General features: G+C 38.2%; 1 long non-coding RNA gene and 1 pseudogene across 1 annotated transcript in view; both read left to right on the top strand.

Annotated features, from left to right (window-relative positions):
- LOC140343714 (uncharacterized) overlaps positions 1-22,450 on the top strand; it is a 74,448-nt gene that overhangs the window by 368 nt on the left and 51,630 nt on the right. The window lies entirely within an intron of this gene.
- LOC140343734 (small ribosomal subunit protein uS2-like) lies at positions 14,703-15,572 on the top strand (annotated as a pseudogene).

Raw genomic sequence — 22,450 nt, 5'->3', positions numbered from 1 at the left:
GTATTTGTCTGTTTAGTCAGTTTACCTTTTGACCTGAAGGTGGGGTAGAAGTACCAGACAATGACAATCAGCTACTTGGCCAGCTGGGGGAGCTAAAGAGGCTTTAGTATGATCAGGTGTAACTTTCTCACCTGAAATGCATTCTGGAAATTTGGCTGGGGATATAAACTCCAAGGTGAACTGTGAGTAAAGACACAGACTATATTTGGAAAAGCTGTATGGTTAGGGCTTTAGAGTCCTGCACAGCACTATGTTGGGCTCCATTGTTAGTTAAGGGAACTAACAGTTAGTTAGAGGCCAAGTGGCCAAACTTTATTTTTGCTGTTTGTTTTTTTTTGCCTGTTTTTGTGTGTAAGGAGTATAGTGAATAAAAATCCTTGTTGCATGGATAACCTGCTGGCCCTGTTTCCTGTTTGAAGTATTTTATTGTACTATTAAAGAAAATACAAATACTTAGGGGTTAACATAGAATTTGAACACTGTTTAAGTTATGTTTAGTCTTATAGTCAACTTTCCCTGATCCAGCAGGTTATCGCTGACAATATCAGGCCCAAGGATGCACTGTGTATGATCTTGAACTCAGATGCTCCATAGGAATGAATGGCTCTATAGAATTGATATGTTTTTGACAAGTGGCTTGTATACGATATTGTCAGAGATATCTCTATAAATCAAGGACAAGTTAGCAAAATACTGAAGGAGAAAGGGGGCACTACCATATGATATCATCATATATTAGGGATAGAATGAATGGTAGAGTTTAGGGGAAACGGATCATCAAATAGACCTAAAATCAGATATGGCTGGAGCTTTAAGGCTGCTTTTTACTCTTTATCACATTTCAAGGTATATATGGTCAGAATAAATCTCTACAAAGTATTGGCAGTTCCTTATTGATGTCACCGGTAGAGGTGTCCTTATTTGTATTATAACATTTACTGCAAATTTACTTTGTTTTAGTGACATTTTTAACAATTTGCATTCCCCATCACTTTCATAGTAGTAGTCCACAGTTGCTAGCAAATGCGGAGGAGGAATCTACCTAGCAGGGTCTCCGAGGACAATGAAAACCAGAAAGGAGTTCAAAATCTTTTCTCCTCTCAAAAACTAAAAAAAACTTTAAAGCATTAAGCTATACTGCTCCAAACTAAGAAAAAAAATGTGTAGGTCAAAAAGTTTTTTTTTCTCCTTTTCCATTTACTGTTCTTTACTTTTTATGTTGTTCAGACACATCTTGTCTGATGTTAAAATTGTTACATTTTCCCATTAGTTTTCACAAGGACAACCGGGGTGAAAGTGAGATACATCAATTATTTCTTTCCAAAGAAACCAATACCCTATGCTGTTTGTGTGCAAAATCTTAGTTACAACAGCTATAAAAGTAGATGAGTGGTTTAACAGCACAAAAACCCGGTAAGATGTAAAAAAACACAAAAACAAAAAAAAAAATGTCACTTACTCTTTAGTTCTTTTAAAAGGTCACATCACAGTTTTTGTAGCATTATTCTAACTCCTATTGAAATGTAGACAAACAATGTACAGAATAAAGTGCCCAATTCATAGGAACGACTATTAGAACTGACATTTCTCAAAAAGTCAGCTAAATATCAATTTAGAACTTGCCAACAGATAGTAATAAGGGTTATTGGAGTCCTTTCTAAAAAACAGGACTAGGGATAATCAGGAAGGTAAAGCAAGAAAAACATCCTTATAAAATGCTTTTGGGGAGTGCCTTCCTATTCTTTTCCATTGAGCATGTGTGACCCTTTGTCTACCAGTGACTCCAAAGACTTTTTGTGCTCCAGTGTCCCTATGTATTGCAGTGACCTCCTATGTTCCATTTACCCTTTCTGCTCTGGTAACCCTGTGTGCTTCAATTACCTTTATGCTCCAAACCCTCCCTACTTTAGTGACCCTTTGTGTTTCAAAAACCCTATCTTTTGGTGACTGTTTATGGACAAATGACTCTGTGCTCCAGTGACTTCATGCTGCATTACCCTGTGCTTCAGTGATCCATACTAAAATGACCTGTTATATTCCAGTACACCTTTACCTTTCCAATAAGCCAATGATCCTTATGTTCCAATGACCCTGTGCTTTGATGATATTTAGTGTTTCAGCCACCCCAATTTTTAGTTTTTGTGCTCCAATGACTTCAAAAATCCTCTGGGACAGTTATCACCCAGATAGGCAGGTAGTGAATAGAAGTCTTCCTTATGGGGATAGAACAGCAATAGAATTCTGTAGCCGTTCTAACCCTTCCTCAGTCTACTAGAAAACCTTTGTATTGCTACCCCTGTGACCCAAGGGGATCCTTTCTCCTCCTTTTCTGTCTGTCACCTGTATAATGTACACAAAATAGTGTTTCCCTCACTTCCTGTAATTTCTATAACTCATCAAGTAGACAAGATGAGTGGAGAATTTCCCTAATTTCCTGTTCTGTCTGATACTCCCCAAATCAATGAGTTTGGGAAATTTACCTTCCTTTTCAGATCCATCGTGACCATCAAATTTCACCTGTCCTGGTAAGAGAGAAAATTGTCGCCATTACAATAAAGCCCGTATACGTAAATGTTTCTGGTTCAGTTAATGATGAATTTTGATTGTCATTGGTTACTGCTATTTGCTGACCTTTGATTTTCTAAATCTTCTGGAGTGCAGCTCTCTCCTCTCTGACAATAAAGTGTGTGTGTATTGACTGATGACTGAGCTGTACAATTACTAGTGACTGTCTTTTTTTGTGTTCTCCTATGCCCATTCTCTGGCAGCCTTCTTCTTACATTATCTCAGCATCCTTTTTCTGTCATCCATTTATTTTAGCTCAAGCCAATGGCACCTGTTGCGTATCTCCAACTGTTTATATGTGGGCTCTAAATGCCCAGCTGTGAATGTCATGTGGGTTGGAGTCTGTTCCCTTTTCTTCATAGTATACAGTCATGTAAAACTAAGCACAATTTGTTTTTAGCAAATGTGAAAAAGCAAACATTAGCTCTTGGTTTAAACAGTGCCAGTAATAAGAATCTCCTTAGGGAGTATGAAGAGGAAACTTGTCTTATTTAAACATCAAATATCACGGTCCACTGTTCTCTTTGCTAATGATTTCTGGTGCAATCCTGCCACGATCAGAAGAGCTTTTTAATGTCCTCCGGAAGAAAATTGTGGATGCCAAGTCAAGTAGGGAATTAAAAAGATGGCCAAAATATTTTAACTCAGTCAGGTGTCATAGATTAAAATGTCTGCTTAGTTGTCCTGGACTGGTCGGCCCAGCAAATTCAAGCCAGGAGCAGACCAATTATTACTAAGAAAGTCTTCCAGAATTCCAAAATATTTTGCAGAATATGCAGGTAACTCACATGTACAATTAGGAAAATGATGCATTATTAAAACTGCATAAGAGATGTCAACAAAAAGCCTTTGCTCTCCTAAAGAAAGAAAAATAGAGCAAGGCTGTATTTTTTCGTGAAACAAATGGGCAAAAATCAGGCTTCTAGAACAATCTGCTGTGGACTGAATACGGAAAGGCAGATTTGTTCATCCATTGGTAAGATCAAATGAAATTGGTAAAATACAACAGTTAAGATGAATCCTTCAACACAATAATGTAAATAACAAAATAATCAAAGTACACTAGAAAATCCAAACAGAAAAAAACATTAAGTTTCAAAGGGACTTTTAAGGCAGCCAACAAGTAGAATATAATAAAAACGTATTTATTTGCGTCATAATTTAAAATATCATATCATGCTAGAAAATATAAAAGCAGACCTCCAAGTGTCTCCTATTCATTGTACAATCATCACCCCAAAAAAAGAAAAAGATGAAGAGATATAGATATCCAACATATACATATATCAATAATATGGGGGTATACAACAAGAATGGTGGTATCAATCAGGAGTGTTTCAACGTGTGTCACAGATGTAAATCCGCTTTATCAGGAAATAATTTTATGCAAACAAGAGGTAAGTACGCTACAGGCATCCACAGCTACTTGGATCTGGAAGGAGGCGACTCAGAGAGGGAAAGCTGCAATCATATAGGCATAAATCTCCAGATATATTTAGGAGTACTTAGTCAACCTGTGAATGTTTTGGTATATACAGGTTATAGAAAAAGTAATTCAAGAGTGTTAACTCAATTGAAGATGTAAAAATGGTGCAGATAGGAAACTAAAGTCATCTCCCCATTCGTCATCCAAGAGCAAAGAAAATCCACCAAGGAATGGCTCAAGAAGAATTAATTGAGGATTATGGACTGGCCTGGTCAAAGACCTGAAATAAAGCAATTTATGTAAGGAAACCCACAAACAAATGTCACAGTCGGACACAATAGTGGGCTGTTATGCAAGTGCTAATGAGAGCTAATTGCTGGTAAAATGGACAATACCAGCTTACAAAGGCCAAGGATGCACATTTTCCTAAGTACACCATTACAGCTGTTACTATTTTTGTTGAATATATGATTGAAAAGACAGATTTTACTGTTTTATTCAAGTATGTCCCCCAAACCAGTGGTGCCCAACCTTTTGAGGCTCGTGGACCACTAAATGCACGGACTCTGCACCACACATGCGCAGGGAGCTGTGTGTCACTCAGAGGGGAAGAAACTTTCATACATAGCGACGCCATGATACCAGAACCCACCCACTCTATAAGCCTACGATTGGAGAGTGGGCGGGTTGGGTCCAGAGACACAACCCGCCTACCACCCTGAGCCTGTGATGTCTCCGGGAAACACGGTCTGCAGCTCTGGCCGGTGAGCTCCCCCAAGCGGGGTCGTTCTCCTGACCCCGCTGGTGGGTTCACCGGCCAGGGCTGTGGCCCACCTGTAAGACATCCGTGGCCCACTAGTGGGCCGCGTACCGGGGGTTGGGGACCCCTGCCCTTAACTGTAGGCACTAGTAGGAACATTCAACATTTGGCTATTTAAATATGTTAGAAAAGTAATAAATTCCCATGGGCTGTATACAATATACATTTATAATACTATAAGATGGAAAACACCCTCTTGTGGTTTAACAATTGTGGGTGGACTAACTAAAAAGCCCCACATTCCACAACTCAGATCACTAAAGCATTTTAAAAATAGTCCATAAAGATAAAAAAGGAGGAAATTACCTTGGTCCCAAGTTATGACACTTCCTGGGAAGTGAGGGTGACATCGCTCTGTCATACCACTGCCTTCTGGGATAGCGGGGGTGTATAATACTCTAGTCGATTGCAGATTTTCCAGGTGGCACAGTTTTAAGATACAGTAATGTTGGAATCCGGGGCTGAGGTACCGTACAATTTTTGTACTGCTTTCTGATTTTAAAAAGGTAGGTGGTCAAGTATACTTTGCATTTCCTTAAAAGGGGGCCTTTAATTGCTGTGTTTTAAGTGCAGGGTCAATTACAAAACACTCCCCTGAAGTCAATTCTGATTATTTATAATTCTGATTCATTAAGGTTAATGCCTTTTTAAAAATTATTAAACATTTCTGAATAAGGCCTTAGGTAACTGGAGGAGCTCTGCTACATATGGGAGCAGCTGTGTAGTTGGGTGTCACACCAGAACATCTCATTAGAGTTTAAGCCGAATCCCTTGATAACAGTATGAAATTTGTTTCCAGCTTAGTCTGAACAGATGATGCCCATCAGCCTAAATTCTGTATGTAAAAGGAAAGACATGTGCAACTAAACTCTCTGTTTTGACATTTGAAACAAACTGGACAGGTCATCTTTTTATTGCTTTTTGTACTGTGGACATTTTTGTTTACTGTTCATGCACTTAGCGGATTCCTATTCCAATGTGTGTGGTTTATGTTGCTGATACCAATCAAGCAGCTGCCATCTTTTCTGTTTGTTGATTATATGCATAGTTAACAAAGCCTTTACACCAGCCTTTCTTATATCTTTCATTCCAAAGTTTTTCAAGCCTTCCAAAACCTTTTCAGTGGTGCTTGGAGGTAAAAAGAAAAAAAATCAACCAATATTAGTGGCCAGAATATTGAAATGCCACTCTTAAAGTCAGTCAATCTTGGGTACATATGGATGGTTCTTGGGTGATGTTGGCCTGAAACTAAACAGGCAGCATTAGATAATAGGTCTATCATCCTCAACAAAGAAACCTCAACAAATCTCCTAAGGGTTCTTTGGAAGCCTAGTTAAGAATGGCTGGTCTAAAGTTTTGGAAATTCATGCGATCAACACCTAAACATATCCCACATTAGTATTCTGATTGATTCAAACACAACTTCATGTTATGAAGATACCTTGACCTGATTATAGAACACCCATATATTCTTTACAATAGCAGTAGTTAAAGGATTCGACTCAAATTAAGAAGGCTGGCTGTGGCAAATGCTTACAATATTATCTCTAGTATGCTTCTGCTATCTTTGGAAAATGCCTGTAATTCATTGGTTTTTATCTTTCACCCACAACAAAAATGAGTATTGGAAGATACTTTATTTCGGCCCTGACAAGTCTCCTATCCTATGAATCTGTATCCAAAGTATAATGCCACATTGTGAATGTGTTTCACAACTGTGTTTCAAATACCGTAAACAGTTTAATTTCGGGCATTTCCTATATAAGACCTACCATATTGGTGTATTATGCGGCACTGATCTCAGCTTAGTCTTCAGGATAGATTACTGTACTTATCTCTACCAAATCTGCCTATTATAAATAAATATAAGAAAAATATTAAGAAAGGAGTGCCTCCCACCCACACACATTTTTGCCCTTTGGTCTCTATGGGCCTGGTTTACCAAGATGGGGTAGCATAGTTGGCTCAGAGTTTGTATGTTCTCGTCTTGTTTGCATAGGTTTCTACCAGGAACTCCTGTTTCCTCCCACAATCCAAGAACATGCAGTTAGGTTAACTGGCTTCCCCTCAAAATTGGCCTTAGACTGTGGTAAAGACATATGACTATGGTAGGGACATTATGTTGTGAGCCCCTCTGAGGGACAGTTAGTGATACGACTATGAACCTTGTAAAGCCCTGCCAAATATGTTGGCACTATATAAATAAGTAAATAAATAAAATAACTGAAAGCTCACTGCCAGGGAAGGTTAGCAATATCTCACATTTAATGGTATCATTTTGTCAAGGTGCTGATCTTTATCCAAAGTTACTCTCGCCCCCGTACATCCAATCCAGATCATTCTTGTTTCCACTGTGGGCAGTGTAAGTTTTCCGGCGGTCCATTCCACTGCAGCAGAGATGGGCTTTTCCACGTCAGCTCTTTTAAGTGCAATCACACTTTTAACTGACTCTGAAATTACTTCCTTAGCCTCATCTGTGATTGAGCCATATATTACCAAAGTGATAGTAAAAAGGGCAAGAGTTGCTCCTCGGGAAAGTTTCATAAAACAGGACCTCGGCTAGGAGTCTCTCAAGGACAATTTAACTCCAAAACGGGAAGTAAAACCAGTAGCTCCAGGCGTCGAAGACATAAAATAACTCCTTAATATTGAGGCTGTGGAAGTCTGGTCTGAATCTAAGCTGATTGGGGACTCTCAGCAGGTTAGGGCGAAGCTGGCTTTCTTGCTTGATCAGCTTGTGTTAGACAGCGGGAGACTTTAACCCTGGATATTGCTCACTGCACTGGGGAAACAAAAGCAGTTATTCAGCTGCTCATATAAAAAGAAATACATGAGTCAGCCAGAACCCCCAGGAAAGCTGAATTTACTGCAGCAAACACAAGGTGGAATTTCACAGCAAACTCTTATCATCTCTAGTCTGTACAAACTAAACAGTGAAGATATTCCAGTCTCTCGAGAACCTTTGGAAGTAATGGGAGAGACCCAATAAGGAGACAGAGGATATTTATTTTTCATTCTTCTGAGGTCTGAGTACCCCAAACACCCTTCCGGGCCAAAGCCTGTCCTAATATTCCTGAACACCTAATCTAAAGCCTGTAATTCTGGGTACCAGAGTTCAAAATGTCAATATGCAGACAATTTGTCAATCGTCAGAGCATATTTGCATTCTAATGATTCAAACAACATTCAGGAACAAACAATTTCCAGTGAAACAGACATCAACCACTAAACGCACCAATTTTATTTTTAAATAAAAACCCTGGTATTAGGGTGACAATTTCGTTTAAGTCTTTCCTTACAAACAACATTTATATCAAAGAGGGCAGCCACCCTATACCAACTACTATTCCAAAATGTATATGGTCCAGGATTGTAACCATATTCCAACTAATAGAAATTTTTTTTTTTAAATCCATTCTAGGTTTGCTGGATAATGATAGCCTATCTTCTCCGTTCCCAATAAATAAGACCCATCGTGTAATGAAAATGTGGGAGACCGTGCCAATGAGAGGGCAAAGTTGCTTCCTATGTAAATATTTACTTTCATATTGGTAATGGAGGCATGGTAGGAATATAATATTAAATTATTTTAAGAAGTCTTTTTCAGGTTTTCTGGATCACCCAGGTTCACCCCTGATAGTCTATCTTCTCCAGCCTTAGAGAGCCTAAATAAATTTGGCTCAGTAATGAACAATATCAACCTAAGCCAGAAAGTTAGTTACCTGAAAAAAATGACACAAATTCAGACACCACATCTAAGGACTGGTAAGCTGTAATGTATTACATGTTTATTTCTTGTATTTAGATACACTTTAAGCTAATGTTTCTCAACCAGGGTTCCCCCCAGTAATTGCTATGGGTTCCTTTAGCCATGAGCAATTTGGATCTCTCGGGTCAGTTTACCTCACACCAATGATCCCTTTGGTTAGGGTGGCATTCTCCCCACTGCACAACAATGCAAGAGGCATTTTTACAACTGACCACCATGCTAATGTTCCATGAGTTGTGGACATAATATTTAAAAAAGGGGTTCTCTAAAAACTTGAAATTTATTTCAAGGGTTCCTTGCGTTAAAAAGGTTGAGAAAGGCTGCCTTGAGCTAACTCAGACCTCCCGTTAATGCCCATTGCTATGATCTCCCAAGACTTTTATGCCCCATTAGCTTTACACTTAAAAGAAAATCTTTTTACGGACCAAGGGAGTGTTAAGGGCATCATCCAGCTTTTCTAATTAAGTTGCTCTACAGTGAGGGAAAGTCTGCCTGATACAACAGTATTGCTTCTTGTATTCCAATAATGTCTGGATCTACTGCCAAGAAGCTGCGTTCATTTTCAGTAGCGTAAGAACAAGAGACGCAAGATCTCTTTCTTAGACCATAAAATTTAAACAGACAAGGACTTGGGAACAGCATGACTTATTCATCTCTGGGGCATGTAGCAGATTGTCCCCATAACAAGCACACTAACCATAAACCTCTCGTTAGCCTTTCATGTCAGCATGGAGGTGGCACACCTGTTTCTGGTTATAAAGATGTCCTTTCTTACTGACTGTTCCTTGGAACTCTGCCAGAGGAACTTTCATATTGAGAACTCCATTATAGACGTATTTCCATGAGCTTTATGACAGTTCAAAGCCTCCGCCTGGACATCTAGAGCGCGTATTTAGTTTTAATTTGTCTGACCAAAGTGTTTTTTTTTCCATCATGCTCTGACAAACTGCTTTTCTACTCATCTGAATGAAAAACTTTATAATGAGATGCTTTGGTGCTGTATTAAAGAGGTCTTGCCACCACAGACTTGAAAAAAGGCTTAAAGGGAAGGCACAGTCCTTTCAAACAGTTTTAGATATACTTGAAAAAGATCAGATCAGCTTGTAAAGAATCTGATCAGTGTGTTATCATGCTACTACTAATGTGACCACAGAAATGGGATATGTTGCAGCTTGCCAGTCCTTAGATGTTAATAATATTTTTTGTTTTATCCAGGCAAAGTTACAAAGAGTACTGCTATCATACTTCCCATTGTACAGTAATAACACAGCTCCTTAATGGATACAGAATAGCAAGTGAGCAATATCACCCTAGTATACGAAGCATCTGAAAAAAAAGAAAACAAATGCATCCATCATATTTAAGAACTGGTAATATGGAATATATTACATTTCTATCTTTAAAATATCTGTCTTCTGTACTTACAAAATGTAACACACATTGCAAAACACACAAAAATGTACATAGTCTTGCTCATACAAACAAGCATGCTGCACTGTATACATTAACAAACACAATTTTCACATTACACGAACATGCACAGAGCACTTCAATACATGCAAAAGCATAACAATTGCACCCAGACTTCACATTACACAAACATAGACACAATCTGTAAATTACACACAATCTTCACAATAAACATAAACATAGATACAATCTGCACAATACACAAAAACACATAGACACAGTGTGCAACATTACAAAAAACCTACACAGTACACATACACGTGGATAAACACACAATCTGCACAATACACAACAACTCATTACCTACATAAGCATATAGAAAATATCTACACTATGCATACACAGCCCTGCCACACTTTATTTCAATTAAAACTTCAATATACTTAGAGATGGGCAATAATCTTCTTCTTCTTCTTCTTCGGAAGCTTCTCATTTCTGTTTTCCTGCATGCATAGTCTTGAGCTTCAGGTTTGAGTAAAGTTGCAGAAGTGCATGGGGAGTTGTGGGCAGGTGGAGGAAGGTAATGGGGCCTTTAAGAATGTATGGGCCCTGGCCCAAATTGCTGGCCCTATCTTGCTAATTGATAGCAAAAGAAAAAAAAGGGATATTTCCTGTAAAGTAGTCTTTTACAGTTCTGGTGTGGGGATAGCATGCGTAATTGATATCATTCCCAAGGTGGTAGGATTGTGCCTGGGAGCATAGTATATCAATGAAAGATGCATGCCCCTGGTTGTTGGTGGTGAAAGAGGTAATGCCTTTGAGGACCTGCAACCTTACTGAATAGTACTTTGGATCAATGTAAAGGATTAATGGGCTAATGTTGTTATATTGTTAATGTGTTGATATATGTAAAACTGTTTCATTAACAATGTTGTAACTAGTATCGTTATTGAGTTCCTTCTTAGTGCTAAGATTTTCATCCCCATCTTATCCCAAATAAACATTGAGGAAAGTATGACAGGTACTTTAATTTTCTCTTGTGCAAGTTGTATTGATTGTGCACCCAGATTTTTTTGCATTCATTTTTTGTGATGACAGAAGCTGTCCCAACCACTTTAAATTATGACACTTTGCTCAGCAAGAATGCACACAGGCCTGGTCATCTCTCCATGCGCTTGGTGCTCAGGAGGTAACTTTAAAACATTTATTGCTTTTTAGCCTGTGTAATCCACAGGGCCCAGCTGCAAAACAGTTGTAATTTCTTTCGCAGTTCTTGGCACAAAATTAACTTCAATAATGCAGATGTCAATAAGACAGCCTCACAGCCAGAGGAAATTAAATCAAAATAATAAAATAACAAAAACAAAATTGCAACTGCAATTCCAAATAAATAATGTAGGGAAAAAACATTCTTTTTCATTTGTTCTCACTGCTGAGTGGGAAAAAAAAGATTGAGGTTTCATGAAAGGACCTTTGTGTTGTTGGTGCTAGATTGTAAGCTCTCAGCCCCTCCAGCATCTGTGCCCAATTCTAAATGTAATGCAGATCTAGTTTTTAAATACAAAAGCTTAATAATGAGCTCCGAGAATATCAAAGTGCCCCTAGGGGGTTTGTCCGTGATGGCTTCACCTTACAAAAAAATGAGTTGCATGATGCTGGAGTTAATAATCTCAAAGTCAATTAAATGCATTTCCATTGAGTAATTGTATCTTATTTTTAGAGGTGTTGGGTGGGATTTTTAATGGTATTACAATTGAGTAACACCAAATTTCACCAATGAAGTCAGATGAAAAAATGGGTGTTTTCTAGGCCTCCGATAAAAGTTCCTTTTAACTAATCTTCTCAAGAAAAGAACAGTGATTGTTTTTAGGTGGGCCGTAAATAAGAACAATAGCAGTTTTTAGAAAAGCCACTAATCAACATTAGGGATCAACGAATTTGGTAATTTTTCTCCTAACCAAAATTTTGGTGAAAGTGGGGTTATTTCTTGTAAATGTCACTATTTGCATACATCAGTGGGGAAGGTTAACTAAAGGGGCTTTATAGGGCTTTTGGAAATGGGCTTTTAAATGGCATCTGATATTTAGTGAAACCTTAACCCTGTTCTAATGAGAGGACATTTTTGGCACAAAAGCAGGGCTAGGACAGTCCAAAGTATCTTTTGCAACCTTTGGCAACCATTCAAAACCCATTTTACCCCTGAAATCCTTCTGTATATTCGTCTTTCTTTAAAATCTGTTTTTTTTTCCAAGTTCCAAAATGTTTTCTAAAGAAATAGACTGTCTGTTTTATCTTCTCCTTAATTACAATTGGAGGTAAAATTTTAACTCTGATCGGATTAGTTGTTAAATCAGCTAGATTTGTAATTAGTAATTTTTTAATGACGTGGTTAGACCAATCTGACCACTGGATGATGACCGCTTTGCTAGACCCTGCCAGTTACTAAAAGATGGACCTACTAGAAGAGAGCTCAGGTTCCATTTTAAAAGGCTCTGGGACAAATCAACAGTGTCCCTGTGTCATTTTTAAATTCCATCCAGTGCTCAGCTCAAGTGGTTGATAAAATTCTATGATTAGCTATTTAAGTTCTCCAATCATGCACCCATTAGGTTTGGTGTTACCAATATTTTACAAAAAAAGGTATTTACATATCAGAGCATGGCATGGATTAAAGGACCCAATGGAGGTTTGATAATATAACGTCCCCTGGTAACACATTCTTTCATTGTTGATGTTGATTTAAAATAGGTATCAGTAGTAAAATTTAGATTAAATGTAATTTTATTTTGTTTTCATGTATTTTCTTTATTTATCCTTATATTTATATTTTGTTTCATTAAATAAACTTCCCTTGTCACCTTGAAGTGATACATATAATTTAGGACTAACTACAGAGCCCATTCAGGGTTTTCACCTCCGAATCCTGCCTTCCTTTTGCTCTTTCTACCTTTTCACCCTATCACTTTCTCTCCCATTGTCCTCCTCTCTCATTCTCCCTTTCTATGTAGTGTGGTGGCAATTGAATGGGAAAGCTGTTTCCTAGGAAACCAGATTGTGGTTTGTGCCGGGGTCCGTTTTCAGAAAAACATGCATACACACAGGATAGGGAGAGAATAAAGCAGCTTGCTAACCTTGCTGACCTTGCAGAGAAAGAGTATTAAAAGGAATATTAGAAAAACACAGGGGAACCCGTGTCTCCCATGTACAGCAATAAACCCACAGGTCGGTCCCTCAAGGGCCCTGTTCATCCCAGCTGCTGACAAGAACCTATGTGTATCCTGAAGTCTGATTTCCAGAGGTGAACCCTCTAGCGATGGACAGGGTACGGCTCCTATGCTGCTGTCATTATCATCCCTGACATGGACATTTGCCCTCTTGTTAATGCAACCCTTACAGCACCCTCCACGGGGCTATAAATGGGAAACTAAATACTGTTAAAGGTGCAAAGGATCATCAGCACCAGAATTATATGGGTAACGAAGATTCTGAGATAATGAACCTCATTTACTAAGTCCCCAGGTACTGGAGAAGAGACATTATCAAAATAATGTTATATTGGCAACGTTCTTCAGGACGGATGAAGAAAGACATCAAGGAATAACCTAAGTAATCCATCAAACTTGGAATGAATTTCCAAAAAATGGTTTGCTTTTAGGTGGCAAATGTTTTCAATGTTAACAAGTTTAGGAAAGGCTGCTTTACAGAAATGAAATTCAGGTTTACTGGATCAAAGGGTTGTCCCATTATAGTCAAACCCCTCCAGTCTTTAAGAACATAAGTAAATCAGGCCCAATATCTCATGATTTATTTCACTGTTAGGTTTGGGTGGTATAAGGTGTAAATACTTATAATCTTCATAATTACAAGAATGATGAGAGTCCTAAACATGCTTCCACAGACTTTTAGCTACCATCCAGAGCACCCTGGCGACCCCAGCTCCTAAGAGACTCCATTATGCAAATCTTGACTTCAGCTTAACTGAACTAAGTCAGCCACTGTCAACTGGTTTAATATGGTCTGGCCTGGGTAGTAGTATAACTTTTACTTCATTAGGTAAAGTGGAGTGCAGAAGCGATCTACTATATAGACAAAAATGAGAATTATTTGTTTTTGTAAGCACTAAAACACACACACACATATATATATATATATATATATATATATATATTAGTTTTTCTAGAATGAATGGATATTATATTATTAATAATAAATGAACTAGCACCATTTTCTTCTACAGGCTCTACTTTCACAAAATATATCATGTTTTGGAGGTTTTAATTAAACTTCAAGACTAAAATGTTGATTTTACCATGCAAAAAATGCAAAGACAGCTCTGGGTTTAATAAACAAAGCAGAAGGGTAGCAAAGAGAATGTTTAAAAGCAACCAATCAGAAACCAGGTATCCTGTTTGGTTGTTTTAGTTATTGCACCGTGCACATACTGATTGCACTTTGCGTAAATGTTGTAATGAACACTATATTGCCCTGGGGGTGGTTAGGACTAACAGTGTTTGCAAACAAAACCAAATAAAAGTTCTCTCAAAAAAGGTTAACATTGTACCAAATAGGTCAGTTTTATTTTTTATATACTTGTTATTTGACAAGCCTTTTGCTTCAGCTCCAGCAGCAGAATCTCCACATGGAGTGGTCTTTTTTTCTCTATCATAGCTTCAGGGGTCATTAACAATGTCCTGAGGTCTGGATGGAAGCAAATGAAGGAGGAAGATGTCCTAAAGTTCCTATCTGCAGGAACAGACTTAGGTGGCACTAACCTTGACTTTCAAATGAAGGATATAAGCAAAAAGTGATAGTATTTACATTAAAAGTCTGAATTGGACATGAGAGAAACTACTGTTTTATGCACAAGCCATTGAAAACCCAGCTGATGTTGTGTGATATCCTCCAGAAATACGGGCCAGAGGGCCATACTAAAGCTTGCGTCTGCCTGTGGGGCCGCCCTAATTGCTGGTTATTTCACACATGGTACTTTCACCAATCAAATTCAAGTTGCTTTAAGTAAACCAAACTTATGCTGATCACCAACCACATTTTGAGACTTCTTATGCAAATGTTCCTACTATTGCCCTTTGCAATAGAAATTCAGCTTTCTGTTATGTGGATATTGCTATTCCCTGCAACAAGGGTGCTCATTCTGTTGGTCTTATGTGATGGGTGTTGGCAGGTAAAGTTCCATGCATGGGAGGCACAATATCGTACTAACATCCATGGGAAGTCATGCCTGATCTGTACTTTTACTGTCATCCTGAGGATACTGAGAAATAAGAACAGACTGCTGTAGAAAAGGGACCACAAAGGAGGAATATCAGGGTGAATGGTCTGCAAATTTTCCAGAGTTTCCTGAAGTTCCTAAGGGGTCAGAAGTTTGTGCACAGCAATTTGCTGCAGAGCGTCTTGATCTCCCAGCAGCTCCCAAAGATTGGAGCTCCCAACCGGCCAGCACAGATAACTGGTCTGCTGCCCACACTGCTCAAGGATCAGAGTGGGTGGGACCAGCTACTGAATGGTCTGAAAAATACAATCTGGTGTCACCCATGTTCAAAAATCATGGTCACAATCCCTGAAAAACAAAAAAAAAACACATTATGTTGCTCGGCTTCTGCAACCGCTTGCAGATGCACCAAAAAGGCTAGCAATTACAACCAGTCACTGCTCCCAGGTACCAAGATTGTCACCGGGAAGCAGTAAACACTGCGGTAAGACATGGTCAGTCTGAACATGAACTTTTCTTCACAGTATACACTCTACAAAGTATATACATTTCTAAAATTGTATAATTTTTTTTTAATATTGATGAAATATTTAGTAAAAACTTTGTCTTAGACTTTCATCATTTCAGGATGCCAAAAACAGACAGAACATCAATATTTCATATGTGCAAAAGACACATTTTCATGCGCTTACAGACACCTACAAAGGTCAACATCAGCAGAAAATGAAATCTACAAGAACAAAATTCAAGTTGCCAGATTTATGGTTCTATAGTTTTGACCTATTTAAAGGACAATACCAGGTAACACACAAGTATAAAACAGTAAACTAGATGTAAACCCCAACCAGATGACCTTTAGTTTGCTAAAGAACAATGTACCATTATTTATTACCATGGCTTTTTTCTTTTAGAAATTAGTGTTTATTATTTTTTTTCGTCCTTATTATTGCCACCAAAAGGCTATTTGAGAAGGTGACAACATAGGAGAACGTTTGAGAGATGGGTACAAAGCATTGCTTATGGTAGGGTCACCAGATATTATTTTTACAAAATCTGCAGATTAAAAAGGCTGAAATGACTTTTAAGACACCCCTATCTTGTTAAAGAACATATGAGATTTAGGTGATTGGGTTTACATCAATTTTATCAGTTTTTAGCACTTCTTGGATACGCTGCTATATTAAAAACAAAAGAATTTTAATTCTTTTAATTAATTAATTTTAATTAATATATTTAATGTGTAAATAACTAAGCTTGACATTCACAATATAATTATAATGTTGTGGAAAACATGACCACAAAACACAGACATTACTTTACTACAGTACCATTGCATTATGTTTTAATAGTATCAATGGTCAAAGTTATTTTTACTTTGCTTTTAACACATAGAAAATCCCTTATTTATTCTTGGAAGGCAACACCAGCAAAAAACCCTTGTTTTTCTCATCATTATGAAGCAAGACAATGTTATTGCCAAATCAATAGGCTCATAGTGACAATTACTGTGGTCCATAGGGGAAAAACACTGCAAGGCGAAAGTATTAAAAGGAAATTCCATTTCAGATAAGAAACGGCAGTAGACATATGCAATGTCATGTATATATACCATAAGGAAACACATATATATATATATATATATATATATATATGTTGTTTCCAAATAAAATTTGGTCTCCTGTAACTGTTGCACTTCTTGTATTACCTTGTCTAGGACACTAAAATCTCTATCGGTGGTTCTGATGCCTTAGAGAAAAGACAATTATATAATTAGTAAAGTCTGATTCCAAGGCTAATTTTTATGGTTGATAGCTTGCAAAAAAAAAAAAAAGCTTTACAAAGTGGTGTTTAATAGCAGATATAGGAATCATAGTAGTAATATAATTGTAAATTTACTTAACACCACCTTTCCTTTTTTGGCTTTTTAATTTGTGTGTGTGACTACTTAAGTTAGCTTCAGTGTATTATTTCTATATACATATTTTATAGGGGCATTGCAAGAATAGAGCAAGATGCTGGGTACAATATAACTCATATGTGCAAATTCAGAATTAACATTATCAGTGGTAAAATGTTGATGGTGTTGGACAGATTGGAAACTGTGGGTTGCACTGGTTGCTATTGAAGGAGTGCACACTAAGTGCGCCATAAGTCTCCCATCACCGGTTTTTGGAATTTTCTTTGTTTTTAAAAGAAGTTAAAAAATAGCTGGGTGATCAAGCAAACCTGGAATACCTATGTATCTTCTCCAGCCTTGGAGAGCTTTGATAAATCAGGCCCAATGTTTCTACCTGCAGAATCCACAAGTAAACTATGTAACAGGGAAGACCCCAAAATTCAAAACTTGTTGTGTAATACCTACGTTTTGTCATGGCCTATTGTCAATACCTTCACCTATTGTCATAACCCAGGTAGCTAGGATGTTTGCCAACCTTACCCTTTGTTTTCATCCCCCCTCTTCTTGACATTCCCTTCCCTAACACCACACAATGACGCATTACACCATCTTTTTTGGGAAATGGCTATAAATGGCTGTTTTATTTTCTCAAGTTAAAATGTAAACATTTTACAACTTGCTTATCTGTATGTTTATAAATAAACAACCCTGATAACAGTAACCACAAATAACAATTACTTTAAACATGAATACCAACCCATTTGTAACTTCAGTACAGCAAAACACATACCATAACATTAAACATATGGTTACTCCCTTCCAGATTGCAAGCCTTTGGAGGCACGGCTCACCACACCGTCTGGGGGTGCTGCCATAACTCATGTTCCCAGCTTCAAAGGCCACATGGGCTAAAGAACTAGAACCCTATTCGCAGCCCCCTTCTTAACCAGCACCTGAATGGTACCCCAACCTAACCATAATCTTTGGAGATCCCACCCATAAGATGCTTCGCTCTTCTGAGACACACAAAACTAAAAGATGACTTCGGAGGATCCCAACTGCCTGCTGTCCAACAAAACACTCTTCTCTTTTTCTCCTTTGTAAAGTGGGAGAGAAGATTGAACTCCCACTACTTTCTTCTGACCCCCCTTTTTAAAACCCAGCCTCTATACCCCCTTTTGAAACTTTCCACCTATCCCAGCACCTCTATGCTGTAGGCCTAACCCTCATATCTTCCTTTTGCTTACCTCCTCTGCTCGGCCGCTCAATGGCCCTCTGACCACAATAAATATTTCATTCACCTATTTTGCTATTTACATCATTGTTCCCCTATAAATTCAGAGTGGCATCTCCGTCCTCCATAGCAATGACTAAATGAACCTTAAGTAGAGATAAATTGTAGTTTACAAATCTCCAAGGAAAATTGTCACATGGTCTCCCTAATCCGCTCCTGACAGCCCTTTCCATGGAGTGACAGCCCTGAATAAAATGTTGACACACATATATGGATTTTCACAGCTTCTAGACAGACAAATGCCCCATGATTGGGATTTAGGGGTCACCGGGTGCCTGGAATGTGACAGTTAAAGAAACATTTTCACGCTGGGGTTCTCACAACAAGGGAACAGTAACCTTGGTAGTCCGCAGCTCTCCCAGGGAGCGTTCTTATTGGCTGACGTGGGACTCAATACTTTTACAGCAAGCAGAAAACAATGCTGAAGATGAAAACATTGTTAGCAAGTTAATACAATCAATATATAGTTACATGAGGTCATTAGCTGAACGGCTGTCAACAACAATACATCGCTTTTCTGCTCTGAGCTAAAGTGCAGGCCTTCTTCCTGGTTATTTCAGGACAGTTTTTAATGTTCATTTTAGCAGAAGCAGAGAATTAAAGGAAAACTGCAGGCAGAACACAATTGATAACAAATTAGCATTGGATAAGAACTCCAGGCTGAATTATATATTATGTAGATGTCAGATAATGAGTTGCTTTAAAACAAAATATATTTCTGTATCACTTCTTTTCTTATTTTAATGTGTTTTCATTTGTAAAGTATTAGGAAAAGAAATCTATGTTTTAAAAAAATACATTTTAATAAACATAAAAATATACTCAGTTGAAGGATTATAATAGACATAAACATACGTCTATATGTATATATGAAATTTAAAGTTTCTTGAAGGTATCTATTGTTTTTTCTTAAAGTGAACCTAAATTAAAACAGAATATTTGTTCTTTTTTGTATGATTTTATTTTAGTACCCTAAAATAACTTTTTTTTGGAATTCTCCCATCTCTGACTGCTGGTCTAAAAACTAGGAGTAGGATTTGGTGATGTAACCCATGTGCTGCTCACAGTTCTACAGCTGGAATGAGTTCTGTAGTTGAGGACCTGCAAAAAAGCATCTCCCTGCTTTATCTTGCAAGGCCCTGGTCCAGTGCCAGTGCTCACCAGATGCCAATCCCCCAATCTAACTCTACACTCGTCACCTATAGCAAGCCCCCACAGTTGTACCGTGCTAGCAAATGGTTGCTCCTAGGATTCAAAGATGGCACCTGGGAATGGAAAGAGGAGCCCACTAGATCAGGAGAGGGGACACAATGCAAAGTCAGACAGTGCAGGGTCCATAACCAGATGATTCACAGGTAATGCAGTACAAGAGAGTCCAGCAGAGGCAAGCCCTGGAAACAGAGTTCATACAAAGAAAATCAGATATCCAAGGGTAAAAGACAAAGCTGAGTCGTGACACAGGTAAAGTTTGGTCCAGGCAGCAAACAATCACAGGGTCAGGAAGCAGGCAGTCACAGGTAATCCAACAGATAATCACATCACTAACAGGTCACCCAGACTAAATGCTACAAGTAACTAGTGATTGGGAGTGGAAAAGTCATATAGGCCTAACAGCCAATGGCAGAGCTAAACCAATCTGCTAATTGGCCGTAGCACATATTCTAAAATCCCCTACACAACCTCACTGTATATGTCAGGGATGCTGAGGATGGTACATCTTAAAGGGAATCTGTTTAGCTAAAGTAAAGCTGGTAATGCTGCAAGCCTCCGTGCAGAGAGCTAATTCCTTGGTCTCCTTCGGGGAATGTTATACTGCCGTGGCACACAGTGCAGGATCACTGGCCAGAAAAGTGTCTCAACATACCTGTTTTGTATATATAAGTGCTTTATCCACCTCCTGCTGCTTCTTTAATACTATATCTAACATGAAGGAGCAAAGCAAAGCATTTGCTAAGCTATCTACCATGGAGCCACGGGGAGTAACATAGCATGGAAAATTAATATTGGGATCAGCTGCAGGAAGCATTAATCTGGTGGAGGCTGATGTAAAGTTTTCCACAATGCCCATTGTATCCAAATCTGTGAAATGATCATTTACCTGAACAAAGTAAGCAGTAGAAGAAAGACAGCTTTTTGGCCACAATAAACTTATTTACTTAGGTAAATCACTCATATATTCTAGGCTAGGCATAGCCCGGCTGATCTATGTATACGCATATGACAGTAATGTAATATGTTACAATACCAATCTTAACAATCAGATTGGATATAAATATAGCTTATATTCAGGTCTCTTCCCAGCGGCCTTCACCTTATTGTTTCTTCAGGGGATTTTTAGAGACTTATGTTGGAAATGAGTCAGGAGGAGGGTGACCAAAGCTGCGGGCTAATACTGTTTGCCATCATAAAAAGCAATGTGAGAGTAGGGTTCCAAAATTGGTATGTCCTATTAGCCCTGAGAGACAAGAGGGGAATGATGTTAGGCTATGTTCAGAGTTAAACTCATACCTTACAGAGATGCAGGTTAGAGTCCTGGATGGGATTCCTGTACTCATTGGAACTCCGGAGCTAATAAGAACGTAAATATTGCTACACAAAAAAAAGGTCTTCAAACTACAGAGGTTCAAGACAAAGTATGGATGGAACTCTCAGGTTGCAGTAATTTGTTCAGCTAAGCAGAATATGGAGAATCTACCTAGATAACACATCAACCTTCACTAACAAATGCTGGCTTCCTCAGAAGGAATCACCCAAGGCCTTTATTTGTTATTTAGTTGTTGTTAATGTCAAACTGCTATATATGGTTTCCAGGTGCACAGTTATGTGTCATTTATCTAAATGGATTGTTTAACCCAGTTTGTCAATATATGAGAATGTAAAGTCAATCCCCACTCAGATTGGAGTTATTTCAACCTTCACTAGATTTCGAGCAATCTAAATTCTGATCTGAATTGACTATACCTGTCATTAGCAGGGCAACTTACAGCAGTAGGGTTCTCCCACAGTAATATTAAAAACAAAACTTTATTTCTCTCCGCCTTTTGTACACAGACCAGATATGTACCTCAGCATTCCCTAGACCTGCTAGCCTAAATGCCACACTTATGTCAAATTCTGTACAGATAGAAGAACATGGGCTGGATGGTCAAGGAACCCTATGAACCCTTTATTGACCAGCTTCAGGACCCTAAGCTGTGTTTTTATATTTTTCTCTTTCCAAATAGAAAATACAATCTTTTCCCGGAGCCTTTTAAGATAGGTACTTGATTCTGGGTGCAATTTACACTCCATTACACACCACCTTCCCTATCAAGCCCTGTGGCAATATGTCACTATATATATATCGATCAATATTGTTTTTTATACTTATGGGCCCTGTGGCATGCTTTTTAAAAAGTGTGCACTTGTATTTTTATGTGACTTTTGCAACAGATCATGTAGATTAGAGAATACTTGACATCATATTTTTATTGACATGTAACCTTCTAGTATCTCTAGTAACTGATTTGAAGCCTAAAACAAAACCCAACGCACCCCTTATAAAATCACTTGGGAGAAAAAAAGTCTCTAAATGCCCCTTTTACTTACCTTAGGTCACAGTCATGTGACATTCCAGCACCTGGTAAATTCAATCATTGTGATACCTCTAGTGGGGTTATTTGAGTTTTCATGTCACTGCCTTCATGATGTGGACACGTTCAACTGACCTTTGAATGGCAATCCCGGTAGGCAGTACCATCAGTGCAGTGGGACAGTGGGGATTGTTCCTCTTGCATGGGTGATAGAGCTGTCAACACACAACAAAAAGCAGATTTATTTAAGTATATCACAAGGTAAGGGATGGAAAGCCCATGTAGGATCTGTTGGGGGGCTATTCTTTCTGTGATAAGCTTTGGAGCACAAAAGAAGTCTCACTTTTAAAATTTGTGAGCAACATAGACATTTTATACCTGTGTACCGGTTTACCTGTCTACTATAATAAAGTTCTACAAAATCAATACTTTTTCTTTACCCACAAACTACTGTAGCTCACTCGAAT

Source organism: Pyxicephalus adspersus, chromosome Z, assembly GCF_032062135.1.
Source record: "Pyxicephalus adspersus chromosome Z, UCB_Pads_2.0, whole genome shotgun sequence".
NCBI classification, from domain to species: Eukaryota; Metazoa; Chordata; class Amphibia; order Anura; family Pyxicephalidae; genus Pyxicephalus; species Pyxicephalus adspersus.
Note: the sequence above shows the minus strand (reverse complement) of the source record. Positions and strands in the feature narration are given on the sequence as shown.